We start from the raw sequence: 17,877 nt of genomic DNA, 5'->3' as shown, positions 1-17,877 counted from the left end.
TGAGATGATTTCACAGAACACAAAGAAGTTTCTCAGAAAGCTTCTTTCTCTTTGTTATCGGAGGATATTTCCTTTGGCCCTATAGTCTTCAAAGGGATCCGAAATATCTGTTCTCAGATTCCACAGAAATAAGGCTAGCAAAGAGATCCACGAAATACAGATGTAACTCTGTGAGATGAATTAACAGAACACTAAGCAGTTTCTCAGAAAGCTTCTTTCGAAATTTCAACTGAGGATATTTCCTTTTTCACCATAGCCCTCTATGGGCTTCCAAATATCACTTTGCCAATTCCACAAGAACTGTCCTAGCGAAAGGCTTCTTGAGGGGAAAGCTGTAACTCTGTGAGATAATTTCACAGAACACAAAGAAGTTTCTCAGAATTCTTCTTTCTCTTTGTTATCGGAGGATATTTCCTTTGGCCCTATAGTCTTCTAAGGGATCCGAAATATCTGTTCTCAGATTCCACAGAAATAAGGCTAGCAAAGATATCCACGAAATACAGATGTAACTCTGTGAGATGAATTAACAGAACACTAAGCAGTTTCTCAGAAATCTTCTTTCCAGATTTCATCTGAGGATATTTCCTTTTTCACCATAGCCCTCTATGGGCTTCCAAATATCACTTTGCCAATCTGCAAGAACTGTCTTAGCGAAAGGCTTCTTGAGGGGAAGGCTGTAACTCTGTGTGATGATTTCACGGAACACAAAGAAGTTTCTCAGAAAGCTTCTTTCTCTTTGTTATCGGAGGATATTTCCTTTGGCCCTATAGTCTTCAAAGGGATCCGAAATATCTGTTGTCAGATTCCACAGAAATAAGGCTAGCAAAGAGATCCACGAATTACAGATGTAACTCTGTGAGATGAATTAACAGAACACTAAGCAGTTTCTCAGAAAGCTTCTTTCCAGATTTCATCTGAGGATATTTCCTTTTTCACCATAGCCCTCTAAGGGCTTCCAAATATCACTTTGCCAATTCCACAAGAACTGTCTTAGCGGAAGGCTTCTTGAGGGGAAAGCTGTAACTCTGTGATATGATTTCACAGAACACAAAGAAGTTTCTCAGAAAGCTTCTTTCTCTTTGTTAACGGAGGATATTTCCTTTGGCCCTATAGTCTTCAAAGGGATCCGAAATATCTGTTCTCAGATTCCACAGAAATAAGGCTAGCAAAGAGATCCACGAAATACAGATACAACTCTCTGAGATGAATTAACAGAACACTAAGCAGTTTTACAGAAAGCTTCCTTCGAAATTTCAACTGAGGATATTTCCTTTTTCACCATAGCCCTCTATGGGCTTCCAAATATCACTTTGCCAATTCCACAAGAACTGTCTTAGCGAAAGTCTTCTTGAGGGGAAAGCCGTAACTCTGTGAGATGATTTCACAGAACACAAAGAAGTTTCTCAGAAAGCTTCTTTCTCTTTGTTATCGGAGGATATTTCCTTTGGCCCTATAGTCTTCAAAGGGATCCGAAATATCTGTTCTCAGATTCCACAGAAATAAGGCTAGCAAAGAGATCCACGAAATACAGATGTAACTCTGTGAGATGAATTAACAGAACACTAAGCAGTTTCTCAGAAAGCTTCTTTCGAAATTTCAACTGAGGATATTTCCTTTTTCACCATAGCCCTCTATGGGCTTCCAAATATCACTTTGCCAATTCCACAAGAACTGTGCTAGCGAAAGGCTTCTTCAGGGGAAAGCTGTAACTCTGTGAGATGATTTCACAGAACACAAAGAAGTTTCTCAGAATGCTTCTTTCTCTTTGTTATCGGAGGATATTTCCTTTGGCCCTAAAGTCTTCAAAGGGATCCGAAATATCTGTTCTCAGATTCCACAGAAATAAGGCTAGGAAAGAGATCCACGAAATACAGATGTAACTCTGTGAGATGAATTAACAGAACACTAAGCAGTTTCTCAGAAAGCTTCTTTCCAGATTTCATCTGAGGATATTTCCTTTTTCACCATAGCCCTCTAATGGCTTCCAAATATCACTTTGCCAATTCCACAAGAACTGTCTTAGCGGAAGGCTTCTTGAGGGGAAAGCTGTAACTCTGTGATATGATTTCACAGAACACAAAGAAGTTTCTCAGAAAGCTTCTTTCTCTTTGTTATCGGAGGATATTTCCTTTGGCCCTATAGTCTTCAAAGGGATCCGAAATATCTGTTCTCAGATTCCACAGAAATAAGGCTAGGAAAGAGATCCACGAAATACAGATGTAACTCAGTGAGATGAATTAACAGAACAATAAACAGTTTCTCAGAAAGCTTCTTTCGAAATTTCAACTGAGGATATTTCCTTTTTCACCATAGCCCTCTATGGGCTTCCAAATATCACTTCGCCAATTCCACAAGAACTGTCCTAGCGAAAGGCTTCTTGAGGTGAAAGCTGTAACTCTGTGAGATGATTTCACAGAACACAAAGAAGTTTCTCAGAAAGCTTCTTTCTCTTTGTTATCGGAGGATATTTCCTTTGGCCCTATAATCTTCAAAGGGATCCGAAATATCTGTTCTCAGATTCCACAGAAATAAGGCTAGCAAAGAGATCCACGAAATACAGATGTAACTCTGTGAGATGAATTAACAGAACACTAAGCAGTTTCTCAGAAAGCTTCTTTCCAGATTTCATCTGAGGATATTTCGTTTTTCACCATAGCCCTCTATGGGCTTCCAAATATCACTTTGCCAATCTACAAGAACTGTCTTAGCGAAAGGCTTCTTGAGGGGAAGGCTGTAACTCTGTGAGATGATTTCACAGAACACAAAGGAGTTTCACAGAAAGCTTCTTTCTCTTTGTAATCGGAGGATCTTTCCTTTGGCCCTAAAGTCTTCAAAGGGATCCGAAATATCTGTTCTCAGATTCCACAGAAATAAGGCTAGCAAAGAGATCCACGAAATACAGCTGTAACTCTGTGAGATGAATTAACAGAACACTAAGCAGTTTCTCAGAAAGCTTCTTTCGAAATTTCAACTGAGGATATTTCCTTTTTCACCATAGCCCTCTATGGGCTTCCAAATATCACTTTGCCAATTCCACTAGAACTGTCTTAGCGAAAGGCTTCTTGAGGGGAAAGCTGTAACTCTGTGAGATGATTTCACAGAACACAAAGAAGTTTTTCAGAAAGCTTCTTTCTCTTTGTTATCGGAGGATATTTCCTTTGGCCCTATAGTCTTCAAAGGGATCCGAAATATCGGTTCTCAGATTCCACAGAAATAAGGCTAGCAAAGAGATCCACGAAATACAGATGTAACTCTGTGAGATGAATTAACAGAACACTAAGCAGTTTCTCAGAAAGCTTCTTTCCAGATTTCATCTGAGGATATTTCCTTTTTCACCATAGCCCTCTATGGGCTTCCAAATATCACTTTGCGAATTCCACAAGAACTGTCTTAGCGAAAGGCTTCTTGAGGGAAAATCTGTAACTCTGTGAGATGATTTCACAGAACACAAAGAAGTTTCAGAGAAAGCTTCTTTCTCTTTTTTATCGGAGGATATTTCCTTTGGCCCTATAGTCTTCAAAGGGATCCGAAATATCTGTTCTCAGATTCCACAGAAATAAGGCTAACAAAGAGATCCACGAAATACAGATGTAACTCTGTGAGATGAATTAACAGAACACTAAGCAGTTTCTCAGAAAGCTTCTGTCGAAATTTCAACTGAGCATATTTCCTTTTTCTCCATAGCCCTCTATGGGCTTCCAAATATCACTTTGCCAATTCCAAAAGAACTGTCTTAGCGAAAGGCTTCTTGAGGGGAAAGTTGTAACTCTGTGAGATGATTTCACAGAACACAAAGAAGTTTCTCAGAAAACTTCTTTCTCTTCGTTATTGGAGGATATTTCCTTTGGCCCTACAGTCTTCAAAGGGATGCGAAATATCTGTTCTCAGATTCTACAGAAATGAGGCTAGCAAAGAGATCCACGAAATACAGATGTAACTCTGTGAGATGAATTAAGAGAACACTAAGAAGTTTCACAGAAATCTTCTTTCCAGATTTCATCTGAGGATATTTCCTTTTTCACCATAGCCCTCTATGGGCTTCCAAATATCACTTTGCCAATTCCACAAGAACTGTCTTAGCGAAAGTCTTCTTCAGGGGAAAGCTGTAACTCTGTGAGATGATTTCACAGAACACAAAGGAGTTTCACAGAAAGCTTCTTTCTCTTTGTTATCGGAGGATATTTCCTTTGGCCGTATAGTCTTCAAAGGGATCCGAAATATCTGTTCTCAGATTCCACAGAAATAAGGCTAGCAAAGAGATCCGCGATATACAGATGTAACTCTGTGAGATGAATTAACAGAACACTAAGCAGTTTCTCAGAAAGCTTCTGTCGAAATTTCAACTGAGGATATTTCCTTTTTCTCCATAGCCCTCTATGGGCTTCCAAATATAACTTTGCCAATTCCACAAGAACTGTCTTAGCGAAAGGCTTCTTGAGGCAAAGCTGTAACTCTGTGTGATGATTTCAAAGAACACAAAGAAGTTTCTCAGAAAGCTTCTTTCTCTTTGTTATCGGTGGATATTTCCTTTGGCCCTAAAGTTTTCAAAGGGATCCGAAATATCTGTTCTCAGATTCCACAGAAATAAGGCTAGGAAAGAGATCCACGAAATACAGATGTAACTCTGTGAGATGAATTAACAGAACACTAAGCAGTTTCTCAGAAAGCTTCTTTCCAGATTTCATCTGAGGATATTTCCTTTTTCACCATAGCCCTATAATGGCTTCCAAATTTCACTTTGCCAATTCCACAAGAACTGTCTTAGCGGAAGGCTTCTTGAGGGAAAAGCTGTAGCTCTGTGATATGATTTCACAGAACACAAAGAGGTTTCTCAGAAAGCTTCTTTCTCTTTGTTATCGGAGGATATTTCCTTTGGCCCTATAGTCTTCAAAGGGATCCGAAATATCTGTTCTCAGATTCCACAGAAATAAGGCTAGCAAAGAGATCCACGAAATACAGATATAACACTCTGAGATGAAATAACAGAACACTAAGCAGTTTCTCAGAAAGCTTCCTTCGAAATTTCAACTGAGGATATTTCCTTTTTCACCATAGCCCTCTAGGCGCTTCCAAATATCACTTTGCCAATTCCACAAGAACTGTCTTAGCGAAAGTCTTCTTGAGGGGAAAGCCGTAACTCTGTGAGATGATTTCACAGAACACAAAGAAGTTTCTCAGAGAGCTTCTTTCTCTTTGTTATCGGAGGATATTTCCTTTGGCCCTATAGTCTTCAAAGGGATCCGAAATATCTGTTCTCAGATTCCACAGAAATAAGGCTAGCAAAGAGATCCACGAAATACAGATGTAACTCTGTGAGATGAATTAACAGAACACTAAGCAGTTTCTCAGAAAGCTTCTTTCGAAATTTCAACTGAGGATATTTCCTTTTTCACCATAGCCCTCTATGGGCTTCCAAATATCACTTTGCCAATTCCACATGAACTGTCTTAGCGAAAGGCTTCTTGAGGGGAAAGCTGTAACTCTGTGAGATGATTTCACAGAACACAAAGAAGTTTTTCAGAAAGCTTCTTTCTCTTTGTTATCGGAGGATATTTCCTTTGGCCCTATAGTGTTCAAAGGGATCCGAAATATCGGTTCTCAGATTCCACAGAAATAAGGCTAGCAAAGAGATCCACGAAATACAGATGTAACTCTGTGAGATGAATTAACAGAACACTAAGCAGTTTCTCAGAAAGCATCTTTCCAGATTTCATCTGAGGATATTTCCTTTTTCACCATAGCCCTCTATGGGCTTCCAAATATCACTTTGCGAATTCCACAAGAACTGTCTTAGCGAAAGGCTTCTTGAGGGAAAAGCTGTAACTCTGTGAGATGATTTCACAGAACACAAAGAAGTTTCAGAGAAAGCTTCTTTCTCTTTTTTATCGGAGGATATTTCCTTTGGCCCTATAGTCCTCAAAGGGATCCGAAATATCTGTTCTCAGATTCCACAGAAATAAGGCTAGGAAAGAGATCCACGAAATACAGATGTAACTCTGTGAGATGAATTAACGGAACACTAAGAAGTTTCTCAGAAAGCTTCTGTCGAAATTTCAACTGAGCATATTTCCTTTTTCTCCATAGCCCTCTATGGGCTTTCAAATATCACTTTGCCAATTCCAAAAGAACTGTCTTAGCGAAAGGCTTCTTGAGGGGAAAGCTGTAACTCTGTGAGATGATTTCACAGAACACAAAGAAGTTTCTCAGAAAACTTCTTTCTCTTCGTTATTGGAGGATATTTCCTTTGGCCCTACAGTCTTCAAAGGGATGCGAAATATCTGTTCTCAGATTCTACAGAAATGAGGCTAGCAAAGAGATCCACGAAATACAGATGTAACTCTGTGAGATGAATTAAGAGAACACTAAGAAGTTTCACAGAAATCTTCTTTCCAGATTTCATCTGAGGATATTTCCTTTTTCACCATAGCCCTCTAAGGGCTTCCAAATATCACTTTGCCAATTCCACAAGAACTGTCTTAGCGAAAGTCTTCTTCAGGGGAAAGCTGTAACTCTGTGAGATGATTTCACAGAACACAAAGGAGTTTCACAGAAAGCTTCTTTCTCTTTGTTATCGGAGGATATTTCCTTTGGCCCTATAGTATTCAAAGGCATCCCAAATATCTGTTCTCAGTTTCCACTGAAATAAGGCTAGCAAAGGGATCCACGAAATACAGATGTAACTCTGTGAGATGAATTAACAAAACACTAAGCAGTTTCTCAGAAAGCTTCTTTCAAAATTTCAACTAGGGATATTTCCTTTTTCACCTAGCCCTCTATGGGCCTCCAAATATCACTATGCCAAGTCCACAAGAACTGTCTTTGCGAAAGGCTTCTTGAGGGAAAAGCTGTAACTCTGTGAGATGATTTCACAGAACACAAAGAAGTTTCAGAGAAAGCTTCTTTCTCTTTTTTATCGGAGGATATTTCCTTTGGCCCTATAGTCTTCAAAGGGATCCGAAATATCTGTTCTCAGATTCCACAGAAATAAGGCTAGCAAAGAGATCCACGATATACAGATGTAACTCTGTGAGATGAATTAACAGAACACTAAGCAGTTTCTCAGAAAGCTTCTGTCGAAATTTCAACTGAGGATATTTCCTTTTTCTCCATAGCCATCTATGGGCTTCCAAATATCACTTTGCCAATTCCACAAGAACTGTCTTAGCGAAAGGCTTCTTGAGGCAAAGCTGTAACTCTGTGTGATGATTTCACAGAACACAAAGAAGTTTCTCAGAAAGCTTCTTTCTCTTTGTTATCGGAGGATATTTCCTTTGGCCCTATAGTCTTCAAAGGGATCCGAAATATCTGTTCTCAGATTCCACAGAAATAAGGCTAGCAAAGAGATCCACGAAATACAGATGTAACTCGGTGAGATGAATTAACAGAACACTAAGCAGTTTCTCAGAAAGCTTCTTTCCAGATTTCATCTGAGGATATTTCCTTTTTCACCATAGCCCTCTAAGGGCTTCCAAATATCACTTTGCCAATTCCACAAGAACTGTCTTAGCGGAAGGCTTCTTGAGGGGAAAGCTATAACTCTGTGATATGATTTCACAGAACACAAAGAAGTTTCTCAGAAAGCTTCTTTCTCTTTGTTATCGGAGGATATTTCCTTTGGCCCTACAGTCTTCAAAGGGATCCGAAATATATGTTCTCAGATTCCACAGAAATAAGGCTAGCAAAGAGATCCACGAAATACAGATATAACTCTCTGAGATGAATTAACAGAACACTAAGCAGTTTCTCAAAAGCTTCCTTCGAAATTTCAACTGAGGATATTTCCTTTTTCACCATAGCCCTCTATGGGCTTCCAAATATCACTTTGGCAATTCCACAAGAACTGTCTTAGCGAAAGTCTTCTTGAGGGGAAAGCCGTAACTCTGTGAGATGATTTCACAGAACACAAAGAAGTTTCTCAGAAAGCTTCTTTCTCTTTGCTATCGGAGGATATTTCCTTTGGCCCTATCGTCTTCAAAGGGATCCGAAATATCTGTTCTCAGATTCCACAGAAATAAGGCTAGGAAAGAGATCCACGAAATACAGATGTAACTCTGTGAGATGAATTAACAGAACACTAAGCAGTTTCTCAGAAAGCTTCTTTCGAAATTTCACCTGAGGATATTTCCTTTTTCACCATAGCCCTCTATGGGCTTCCAAATAGCACTTTGCCAATTCCACAAGAACTGTCCTAGCGAAAAGCTTCTTGAGGGGAAAGCTGTAACTCTGTGAGATGATTTCACAGAAGACAAAGAAGTTTCTCAGAAAGCTTCTTTCTCTTTGTTATCGGAGGATATTTCCTTTGGCCCTATAGTCTTCAAAGGGATCCGAAATATCTGTTCTCAGATTCCACAGAAATAAGGCTAGTAAAGAGATCCACGAAATACAGATGTAACTCTGTGAGATGAATTAACAGAACACTAAGCAGTTTCTCAGGAAGCTTCTTTCCAGATTTCATCTGAGGATACTTCCTTTTTCACCATAGCCCTCTATGGGCTTCCAAATATCACTTTGCCAATCTACAAGAACTGTCTTAGCGAAAGGCTTCTTGAGGGGAAGGCTGTAACTCTGTGAGATGATTTCACAGAACTAAAAGGAGTTTCACAGAAAGCTTCTTTCTCTTTGTTATCGGAGGATATTTCCTTTGGCCCTAAAGTCTTCAAAGGGATCCGAAATATCTGTTCTCAGATTCCACAGAAATAAGGCTAGGAAAGAGATCCACGAAATACAGATGTAACTCTGTGAGATGAATTAACAGAACACTAAGCAGTTTCTCAGAAAGCTTCTTTCGAAATTTCAACTGAGGATATTTCCTTTTTCACCATAGCCCTCTATGGGCTTCCAAATATCACTTTGCCAATTCCACAAGAACTGTCTTAGCGAAAGGCTTCATGAGGGGAAAGCTGTAACTCTGTGTGATGATTTCACGGAACACAAAGAAGTTTCTCAGAAAGCTTCTTTCTCTTTGTTATCGGAGGATATTTCCTTTGGCCCTATAGTCTTCAAAGGGATCCGAAATATCTGTTGTCAGATTCCACAGAAATAAGGCTAGCAAAGAGATCCACGAATTACAGATGTAACTCTGTGAGATGAATTAACAGAACACTAAGCAGTTTCTCAGAAAGCTTCTTTCCAGATTTCATCTGAGGATATTTCCTTTTTCACCATAGCCCTCTACGGGCTTCCAAATATCACTTTGCCAATTCCACAAGAACTGTCTTAGCGGAAGGCTTCTTGAGGGGAAAGCTGTACCTCTGTGATATGATTTCACAGAACACAAAGAAGTTTCTCAGAAAGCTTCCTTCTCTTTGTTAACGGAGGATATTTCCTTTGGCACTATAGTCTTCAAAGGGATCCGAAATATCTGTTCTCAGATTCCACAGAAATAAGGCTAGCAAAGAGATCCACGAAATACAGATACAACTCTCTGAGATGAATTAACAGAACACTAAGCAGTTTTACAGAAAGCTTCCTTCGAAATTTCAACTGAGGATATTTCCTTTTTCACCATAGCCCTCTATGGGCTTCCAAATATCACTTTGCCAATTCCACAAGAACTGTCTTAGCGAAAGTCTTCTTGAGGGGAAAGCCGTAACTCTGGGAGATGATGTCACAGAACACAAAGAAGTTTCTCAGAAAGCTTCTTTCTCTTTGTTATCGGAGGATATTTCCTTTGGCCCTATAGTCTTCAAAGGGATCCGAAATATCTGTTCTCAGATTCCACAGAAATAAGGCTAGCAAAGAGATCCACGAAATACAGATGTAACTCTGTGAGATGAATTAACAGAACACTAAGCAGTTTCTCAGAAAGCTTCTTTCGAAATTTCAACTGAGGATATTTCCTTTTTCACCATAGCCCTCTATGGGCTTCCAAATATCACTTTGCCAATTCCACAAGAACTGTCCTAGCGAAAGGCTTCTTGAGGGGAAAGCTGTAACTCTGTGAGATGATTTCACAGAACACAAAGAAGTTTCTCAGAATGCTTCTTTCTCTTTGTTATCGGAGGATATTTCCTTTGGCCCTAAAGTCTTCAAAGGGATCCGAAATATCTGTTCTCAGATTCCACAGAAATAAGGCTAGGAAAGAGATCCACGAAATACAGATGTAACTCTGTGAGATGAATTAACAGAACACTAAGCAGTTTCTCAGAAAGCTTCTTTCCAGATTTCATCTGAGGATATTTCCTTTTTCACCATAGCCCTCTAATGGCTTCCAAATATCACTTTGCCAATTCCACAAGAACTGTCTTAGCGGAAGGCTTCTTGAGGGGAAAGCTGTAACTCTGTGATATGATTTCACAGAACACAAAGAAGTTTCTCAGAAAGCTTCTTTCTCTTTGTTATCGGAGGATATTTCCTTTGGCCCTATAGTCTTCAAAGGGATCCGAAATATCTGTTCTCAGATTCCACAGAAATAAGGCTAGGAAAGAGATCCACGAAATACAGATGTAACTCAGTGAGATGAATTAACAGAACAATAAACAGTTTCTCAGAAAGCTTCTTTCGAAATTTCAACTGAGGATATTTCCTTTTTCACCATAGCCCTCTATGGGCTTCCAAATATCACTTCGCCAATTCCACAAGAACTGTCTTAGCGAAAGTCTTCTTGAGGGGAAAGCTGTAACTCTGTGAGATGATTTCACAGAACACAAAGAAGTTTCTCAGAAAGCTTCTTTCTCTTTGTTATCGGAGGATATTTCCTTTGGCCCTATAATCTTCAAAGGGATCCGAAATATCTGTTCTCAGATTCCACAGAAATAAGGTTAGCAAAGAGATCCACGAAATACAGATGTAACTCTGTGAGATGAATTAACAGAACACTAAGCAGTTTCTCAGAAAGCTTCTTTCCAGATTTCATCTGAGGATATTTCGTTTTTCACCATAGCCCTCTATGGGCTTCCAAATATCACTTTGCCAATCTACAAGAACTGTCTTAGCGAAAGGCTTCTTGAGGGGAAGGCTGTAACTCTGTGAGATGATTTCACAGAACACAAAGGAGTTTCACAGAAAGCTTCTTTCTCTTTGTAATCGGAGGATCTTTCCTTTGGCCCTAAAGTCTTCAAAGGGATCCGAAATATCTGTTCTCAGATTCCACAGAAATAAGGCTAGCAAAGAGATCCACGAAATACAGCTGTAACTCTGTGAGATGAATTAACAGAACACTAAGCAGTTTCTCAGAAAGCTTCTTTCGAAATTTCAACTGAGGATATTTCCTTTTTCACCATAGCCCTCTATGGGCTTCCAAATATCACTTTGCCAATTCCACAAGAACTGTCTTAGCGAAAGGCTTCTTGAGGGGAAAGCTGTAACTCTGTGAGATGATTTCACAGAACACAAAGAAGTTTTTCAGAAAGCTTCTTTCTCTTTGTTATCGGAGGATATTTCCTTTGGCCCTATAGTCTTCAAAGGGATCCGAAATATCGGTTCTCAGATTCCACAGAAATAAGGCTAGCAAAGAGATCCACGAAATACAGATGTAACTCTGTGAGATGAATTAACAGAACACTAAGCAGTTTCTCAGAAAGCTTCTTTCCAGATTTCATCTGAGGATATTTCCTTTTTCACCATAGCCCTCTATGGGCTTCCAAATATTACTTTGCGAATTCCACAAGAACTGTCTTAGCGAAAGGCTTCTTGAGGGAAAAGCTGTAACTCTGTGAGATGATTTCACAGAACACAAAGAAGTTTCAGAGAAAGCTTCTTTCTCCTTTTTATCGGAGGATATTTCCTTTGGCCCTATAGTCTTCAAAGGGATCCGAAATATCTGTTCTCAGATTCCACAGAAATAAGGCTAGCAAAGAGATCCACGAAATACAGATGTAACTCTGTGAGATGAATTAACAGAACACTAAGCAGTTTCTCAGAAAGCTTCTGTCGAAATTTCAACTGAGCATATTTCCTTTTTCTCCATAGCCCTCTATGGGCTTCCAAATATCACTTTGCCAATTCCAAAAGAACTGTCTTAGCGAAAGGCTTCTTGAGGGGAAAGCTGTAACTCTGTGAGATGATTTCACAGAACACAAAGAAGTTTCTCAGAAAACTTCTTTCTCTTCGTTATTGGAGGATATTTCCTTTGGCCCTACAGTCTTCAAAGGGATGCGAAATATCTGTTCTCAGATTCTACAGAAATGAGGCTAGCAAAGAGATCCACGAAATACAGATGTAACTCTGTGAGATGAATTAAGAGAACACTAAGAAGTTTCACAGAAATCTTCTTTCCAGATTTCATCTGAGGATATTTCCTTTTTCACCATAGCCCTCTATGGGCTTCCAAATATCACTTTGCCAATTCCACAAGAACTGTCTTAGCGAAAGTCTTCTTCAGGGGAAAGCTGTAACTCTGTGAGATGATTTCACAGAACACAAAGGAGTTTCACAGAAAGCTTCTTTCTCTTTGTTATCGGAGGATATTTCCTTTGGCCCTATAGTCTTCAAAGGGATCCGAAATATCGGTTCTCAGATTCCACAGAAATAAGGCTAGCAAAGAGATCCACGAAATACAGATGTAACTCTGTGAGATGAATTAACAGAACACTAAGCAGTTTCTCAGAAAGCTTCTTTCCAGATTTCATCTGAGGATATTTCCTTTTTCACCATAGCCCTCTATGGGCTTCCAAATATTACTTTGCGAATTCCACAAGAACTGTCTTAGCGAAAGGCTTCTTGAGGGAAAAGCTGTAACTCTGTGAGATGATTTCACAGAACACAAAGAAGTTTCAGAGAAAGCTTCTTTCTCCTTTTTATCGGAGGATATTTCCTTTGGCCCTATAGTCTTCAAAGGGATCCGAAATATCTGTTCTCAGATTCCACAGAAATAAGGCTAGCAAAGAGATCCACGAAATACAGATGTAACTCTGTGAGATGAATTAACAGAACACTAAGCAGTTTCTCAGAAAGCTTCTGTCGAAATTTCAACTGAGCATATTTCCTTTTTCTCCATAGCCCTCTATGGGCTTCCAAATATCACTTTGCCAATTCCAAAAGAACTGTCTTAGCGAAAGGCTTCTTGAGGGGAAAGCTGTAACTCTGTGAGATGATTTCACAGAACACAAAGAAGTTTCTCAGAAAACTTCTTTCTCTTCGTTATTGGAGGATATTTCCTTTGGCCCTACAGTCTTCAAAGGGATGCGAAATATCTGTTCTCAGATTCTACAGAAATGAGGCTAGCAAAGAGATCCACGAAATACAGATGTAACTCTGTGAGATGAATTAAGAGAACACTAAGAAGTTTCACAGAAATCTTCTTTCCAGATTTCACTGAGGATATTTCCTTTTTCACCATAGCCCTCTATGGGCTTCCAAATATCACTTTGCCAATTCCACAAGAACTGTCTTAGCGAAAGTCTTCTTCAGGGGAAAGCTGTAACTCTGTGAGATGATTTCACAGAACACAAAGGAGTTTCACAGAAAGCTTCTTTCTCTTTGTTATCGGAGGATATTTCCTTTGGCCCTATAGTCTTCAAAGGGATCCGAAATATCTGTTCTCAGATTCCACAGAAATAAGGCTAGCAAAGAGATCCACGATATACAGATGTAACTCTGTGAGATGAATTAACAGAACACTAAGCAGTTTCTCAGAAAGCTTCTGTCGAAATTTCAACTGAGGATATTTCCTTTTTCTCCATAGCCCTCTATGGGCTTCCAAATATAACTTTGCCAATTCCACAAGAACTGTCTTAGCGAAAGGCTTCTTGAGGCAAAGCTGTAACTCTGTGTGATGATTTCACAGAACACAAAGAAGTTTCTCAGAAAGCTTCTTTCTCTTTGTTATCGGAGGATATTTCCTTTGGCCCTAAAGTTTTCAAAGGGATCCGAAATATCTGTTCTCAGATTCCACAGAAATAAGGCTAGGAAAGAGATCCACGAAATACAGATGTAACTCTGTGAGATGAATTAACAGAACACTAAGCAGTTTCTCAGAAAGCTTCTTTCCAGATTTCATCTGAGGATATTTCCTTTTTCACCATAGCCCTCTAATGGCTTCCAAATTTCACTTTGCCAATTCCACAAGAACTGTCTTAGCGGAAGGCTTCTTGAGGGGAAAGCTGTAACTCTGTGATATGATTTCACAGAACACAAAGAAGTTTCTCAGAAAGCTTCTTTCTCTTTGTTATCGGAGGATATTTCCTTTGGCCCTATAGTCTTCAAAGGGATCCGAAATATCTGTTCTCAGATTCCACAGAAATAAGGCTAGCAAAGAGATCCACGAAATACAGATATAACACTCTGAGATGAAATAACAGAACACTAAGCAGTTTCTCAGAAAGCTTCCTTCGAAATTTCAACTGAGGATATTTCCTTTTTCACCATAGCCCTCTATGGGCTTCCAAATATCACTTTGCCAATTCCACAAGAACTGTCTTAGCGAAAGTCTTCTTGAGGGGAAAGCCGTAACTCTGTGAGATGATTTCACAGAACACAAAGAAGTTTCTCAGAGAGCTTCTTTCTCTTTGTTATCGGAGGATATTTCCTTTGGCCCTATAGTCTTCAAAGGGATCCGAAATATCTGTTCTCAGATTCCACAGAAATAAGGCTAGCAAAGAGATCCACGAAATACAGATGTAACTCTGTGAGATGAATTAACAGAACACTAAGCAGTTTCTCAGAAAGCTTCTTTCCAGATTTCATCTGAGGATATTTCCTTTTTCACCATAGCCCTCTATGGGCTTCCAAATATCACTTTGCCAATCTACAAGAACTGTCTTAGCGAAAGGCTTCTTGAGGGGAAGGCTGTAACTCTGTGAGATGATTTCACAGAACACAAAGGAGTTTCACAGAAAGCTTCTTTCTCTTTGTTATCGGAGGATATTTCCTTTGGCCCTAAAGTCTTCAAAGGGATCCGAAATATCTGTTCTCAGATTCCACAGAAATAAGGCTAGCAAAGAGATCCACGAAATACAGCTGTAACTCTGTGAGATGAATTAACAGAACACTAAGCAGTTTCTCAGAAAGCTTCTTTCGAAATTTCAACTGAGGATATTTCCTTTTTCACCATAGCCATCTATGGGCTTCCAAATATCACTTTGCCAATTCCACATGAACTGTCTTAGCGAAAGGCTTCTTGAGGGGAAAGCTGTAACTCTGTGAGATGATTTCACAGAACACAAAGAAGTGTCTCAGAAAGCTTCTTTCTCTTTGTTATCGGAGGATATTTCCTTTGGCTCTATAGTCTTCAAAGGGATCCGAAATATCGGTTCTCAGATTCCACAGAAATAAGGCTAGCAAAGAGATCCACGAAATACAGATGTAACTCTGTGAGATGAATTAACAGAACACTAAGCAGTTTCTCAGAAAGCATCTTTCCAGATTTCATCTGAGGATATTTCCTTTTTCACCATAGCCCTCTATGGGCTTCCAAATATCACTTTGCGAATTCCACAAGAACTGTCTTAGCGAAAGGCTTCTTGAGGGAAAAGCTGTAACTCTGTGAGATGATTTCACAGAACACAAAGAAGTTTCAGAGAAAGCTTCTTTCTCTTTTTTATCGGAGGATATTTCCTTTGGCCCTATATTCTTCAAAGGGATCCGAAATATCTGTTCTCAGATTCCACAGAAATAAGGCTAGGAAAGAGATCCACGAAATACAGATGTAACTCTGTGAGATGAATTAACGGAAAACTAAGCAGTTTCTCAGAAAGCTTCTGTCGAAATTTCAACTGAGCATATTTCCTTTTTCTCCATAGCCCTCTATGGGCTTCCAAATATCACTTTGCCAATTCCAAAAGAACTGTCTTAGCGAAAGGCTTCTTGAGGGGAAAGCTGTAACTCTGTGAGATGATTTCACAGAACACAAAGAAGTTTCTCAGAAAACTTCTTTCTCTTCGTTATTGGAGGATATTTCCTTTGGCCCTACAGTCTTCAAAGGGATGCGAAATATCTGTTCTCAGATTCTACAGAAATGAGGCTAGCAAAGAGATCCACGAAATACAGATGTAACTCTGTGAGATGAATTAAGAGAACACTAAGAAGTTTCACAGAAATCTTCTTTCCAGATTCATCTGAGGATATTTCCTTTTTCACCATAGCCCTCTAAGGGCTTCCAAATATCACTTTGCCAATTCCACAAGAACTGTCTTAGCGAAAGTCTTCTTCAGGGGAAAGCTGTAACTCTGTGAGATGATTTCACAGAACACAAAGGAGTTTCAAAGAAAGCTTCTTTCTCTTTGTTATCGGAGGATATTTCCTTTGGCCCTATAGTATTCAAAGGCATCCCAAATATCTGTTCTCAGTTTCCACTGAAATAAGGCTAGCAAAGGGATCCACGAAATACAGATGTAACTCTGTGAGATGAATTAACAAAACACTAAGCAGTTTCTCAGAAAGCTTCTTTCAAAATTTCAACTAGGGATATTTCCTTTTTCACCTAGCCCTCTATGGGCCTCCAAATATCACTATGCCAAGTCCACAAGAACTGTCTTTGCGAAAGGCTTCTTGAGGGAAAAGCTGTAACTCTGTGAGATGATTTCACAGAACACAAAGAAGTTTCAGAGAAAGCTTCTTTCTCTTTTTTATCGGAGGATATTTCCTTTGGCCCTATAGTCTTCAAAGGGATCCGAAATATCTGTTCTCAGATTCCACAGAAATAAGGCTAGCAAAGAGATCCACGATATACAGATGTAACTCTGTGAGATGAATTAACAGAACACTAAGCAGTTTCTCAGAAAGCTTCTGTCGAAATTTCAACTGAGGATATTTCCTTTTTCTCCATAGCCATCTATGGGCTTCCAAATATCACTTTGCCAATTCCACAAGAACTGTCTTAGCGAAAGGCTTCTTGAGGCAAAGCTGTAACTCTGTGTGATGATTTCACAGAACACAAAGAAGTTTCTCAGAAAGCTTCTTTCTCTTTGTTATCGGAGGATATTTCCTTTGGCCCTATAGTCTTCAAAGGGATCCGAAATATCTGTTCTCAGATTCCACAGAAATAAGGCTAGCAAAGAGATCCACGAAATACAGATGTAACTCGGTGAGATGAATTAACAGAACACTAAGCAGTTTCTCAGAAAGCTTCTTTCCAGATTTCATCTGAGGATATTTCCTTTTTCACCATAGCCCTCTAAGGGCTTCCAAATATCACTTTGCCAATTCCACAAGAACTGTCTTAGCGGAAGGCTTCTTGAGGGGAAAGCTATAACTCTGTGATATGATTTCACAGAACACAAAGAAGTTTCTCAGAAAGCTTCTTTCTCTTTGTTATCGGAGGATATTTCCTTTGGCCCTACAGTCTTCAAAGAGATCCGAAATATATGTTCTCAGATTCCACAGAAATAAGGCTAGCAAAGAGATCCACGAAATACAGATATAACTCTCTGAGATGAATTAACAGAACACTAAGCAGTTTCTCAAAAGCTTCCTTCGAAATTTCAACTGAGGATATTTCCTTTTTCACCATAGCCCTCTATGGGCTTCCAAATATCACTTTGGCAATTCCACAAGAACTGTCTTAGCGAAAGTCTTCTTGAGGGGAAAGCCGTAACTCTGTGAGATGATTTCACAGAACACAAAGAAGTTTCTCAGAAAGCTTCTTTCTCTTTGTTATCGGAGGATATTTCCTTTGGCCCTATAGTCTTCAAAGGGATCCGAAATATCTGTTCTCAGATTCCACAGAAATAAGGCTAGGAAAGAGATCCACGAAATACAGATGTAACTCTGTGAGATGAATTAACAGAACACTAAGCAGTTTCTCAGAAAGCTTCTTTCGAAATTTCACCTGAGGATATTTCCTTTTTCACCATAGCCCTCTATGGGCTTCCAAATAGCACTTTGCCAATTCCACAAGAACTGTCCTAGCGAAAAGCTTCTTGAGGGGAAAGCTGTAACTCTGTGAGATGATTTCACAGAAGACAAAGAAGTTTCTCAGAAAGCTTCTTTCTCTTTGTT

Source organism: Macaca mulatta, chromosome 3 (genome assembly GCF_049350105.2).
Source record: "Macaca mulatta isolate MMU2019108-1 chromosome 3, T2T-MMU8v2.0, whole genome shotgun sequence".
Taxonomy (NCBI): domain Eukaryota; kingdom Metazoa; phylum Chordata; class Mammalia; order Primates; family Cercopithecidae; genus Macaca; species Macaca mulatta.
The sequence above is the reverse complement of the archived record's forward strand: the minus strand, read 5'-3'. Positions refer to the sequence as shown.